This window comes from Dipodomys ordii, unplaced genomic scaffold (assembly GCF_000151885.1).
Source record: "Dipodomys ordii isolate 6190 unplaced genomic scaffold, Dord_2.0 Scaffold6, whole genome shotgun sequence".
Lineage (NCBI taxonomy): Eukaryota > Metazoa > Chordata > Mammalia > Rodentia > Heteromyidae > Dipodomys > Dipodomys ordii.
The window spans coordinates 7,445,361-7,448,350 of NW_012267222.1; positions in this window are offsets into that span (position 1 = coordinate 7,445,361).

A 2,990-nucleotide genomic window follows, 5' to 3' on the forward strand; every position below is an offset into this window, starting at 1 on the left:
GCCACTTCCAGCTTTTTTCTTTTTGCTTATGTGGTGCTGAGGAATCGAACCCAGGCCCTCAGGCATGCAAGGCAAGCGCTCTACCACTGAGCCACCTTCCCAGCCTGTACATCACCTTTATAACAACAAAAAAAAAAATAAATAAATCACAGAGCCAGCCAAACTGAATGCCTGTTGGGCTTCATTTACAAGCTGATGGATTCAACAGCTCTAAAAAATTATATTTACTGAGGGGGGAGGGGAAAGTGAAAGAAAAAGTAACCACTGGGAACTGGACTTCCTAGGAAATACTGTTAACAACTCCCAGACTCGTGTGGCTCCAAGTATGCCAGACTTAGAGCTCCGTTTCCAGACCACATGTAACTTTTAATTTATTAAATAACATACGACACCGAAGTTTCATACTTTGAAATGCCTTTAAATTGTAAATTGTTAATAAAGAAAAGGGGAAGGAAAGGAATGAAAGAGAAAACAACTTTGCTTTGAAAAAAAAATTGATTTGCACTCAGGGACAGACAATGAGCGATTGTTTCCACTTGGGCTTCTGGACATTCCAGTGCCAGACAGGGATTCACAGTTTGGTTGAAAATTAAACAGTCCTTTAAGGTGGCTCTTTGTGGGCTTGAGCAGACACAGGAAAGTTTGCTATTTTGAAAGATTATCATCAAGCTGGGAGCTGGTGCCTCATGCCTAATCCTAGCTACAAAAGAAGCTGAATTTTGAGGATTCTGGTTTGAAGCCAGCCTGTGCGGAAAAGTACGTGACACTCTTATCTCCAATTAACTAGCAAAAACCTAAAGCGGAGCTGTGACTCAAATGTTAGAGAGCAAGCCTGGAGTAGAAAAAAAGCAAAGGGACAGTGCCCAAGCCCTGAATTGAAGCCACAATACCTGCAAAAAATAGAAGAAATTTTAACAGATGTATATGCTTGCATCTTACTTTTATTTTTTGTAACTTAAAGCAAATGGCTTAGAAATCCTACTAATATTATTACTGGGGCTGAGTGGCATCTTGGGACACAGTGTCCATCCCCGAGGCTGTGGCTCTTAGGCCAACAGAGGAAACGTGTAATATAAAGGGATGAAGGCATGAAAAGCCTCTCTGGCTCAGAGCAGCTGCCCACCAGGCCGGCTGGCTGGCTTGGAACCTTCTCAGTAAAGCCCTGTGCCTTTAACTGTGCACAGCACGTGTAGCACGTACTGGGAGCAACATCTGGGCCGCAGCCACTGCGGGTTAAAGAGACAGGCTGCTAGGATGAAGCTTGGAACACGTTCAAGTTCCAGCAAACAGGAAATAGGCACCAAAGGATGGAGGGTGGGCAAATCCTTTCTCTGCCAGTGGCCTGCAGAATTAATTCTCCCCTACTTTACCACTTGCCCAAGCACTGATCTTTCTTTTATTTTTATTTTTTATTTTTTTTATTGGGAAAATACTGTACAGAGGGGTTACAATTACATGAGCAAGATAATGAGTATATTTCTTATCAAGCATTGTAACCTCATCCCTTGTTTCCCCTTCAAGGATCTTTCTTTCTTTCTTTCTTTCTTTCTTTCTTTCTTTTTTTTTTTTTTTGGTCCAGTCGTGGGGTCTGAACTCTGGGCCTGGGTTCTGTCCTTCAGCTCTTCAGCTCAAGGCTAGCGCTCTACCACTTGAGCCACAGCACCACGTCTGGCATTTTTTTTCTGCTTATGTGGTGCTGAGGAATCGAACCCAGGGCAAGCGCTCTACCACTGAGCCACAGCACCACGTCTGGCATTTTTTTTTTCTGCTTATGTGGTGCTGAGGAATCGAACCCAGGGCAAGAGCTCTACCACTGAGCCACCTTCCCAACCCATCCCAGAGACTCTTATCTTCAGTTATCCACCAAAAAGCTGGTAATGGAGATGTGGCTCAAATAGTGGAACACTACCAACCTTCAGTCGGAACAGCTAAGTGACAGTATAAAAGCCCTGAGATCAAGCCCCACTATCAGAAACACACACAAGAAAGATGCTGTCCCACATCAGGCTGACTGCTTCCCTTTTCTGAACCCCAATCTCCTTATTTCGCAAGTGAGGGCCATACTGCCTACCACACAGGGCTGTGAACCCGGAGTAAGATAGAGATTTAAAAGTGGTTCCTTTCTCTAGCTGGTTCTTTTTCTGCTCATCCCTGCCTTTCTCTTCAAGGAGTTGAACCCTCAGCTCATATCCTCCTCATTGAAAAACATCCGGTGGATTTTGGCATCAAGTATTGTCACCAGCTGCACAAGTCCCAAAGGGGCTCCCAGCTGGGAGTCAGAGGCTGATGTGTGTCTCTTCCTCTTCCTTTCCCTTGCTGTTGGATCCCGAGCTGCTTGCTGGGTCTCTCTGGGCATGGCTTCTACCACCTATAGAGCGAGCAAATCTCATAAAGAAAAGGACCCCAAGATTCCCAGAGATGGCACTGCTTCTAAAACTAGCTGGTTCTGTGTCGTTGTTCAACTAGAGAACACTGTGAAAAATTAAGAAAAGATTACCCAGAAAGATCACCTATACCACACAAATTATGCGTATGGACGGGTAGCATAGGGATGTACTACCTAGCTTTCCTATGCATGTGCAATGCTTTGGAAATCCCGGCGTTTCTAGCCCTGTCTCCAGTGCACACTTCACATGGGAGGAATCTACTTCGAGCCCAGTGCCAGCGGCGCACCCTGGGATCCTACTTACTTGGGAGGCTGAGGTCTGAGACTCGCGGTTCCAAAACAGGAAAGAAAGCACGCGAGACTCTGATCTCCCATGAAACACTGGAGTGGGGCTATGGTTCAAGTGGTGGAGCGCCAGCCCGGAGCGAGGACGCCCAGGGACAGCGCCCAGGCCCTGAGTTCAAGCCCCAGGACACGTACGAAAGAGAAAAAAGAAAAGAAGATGAAAGAGAGAAAGAAAAAAGGAAGAGGGAGCCGTGGCGGGCCGGCCGGGGCGGGACGCCGGCGCCGCCCTCCTGGGGAGGCGGCCGCAGGAAAACCCAGC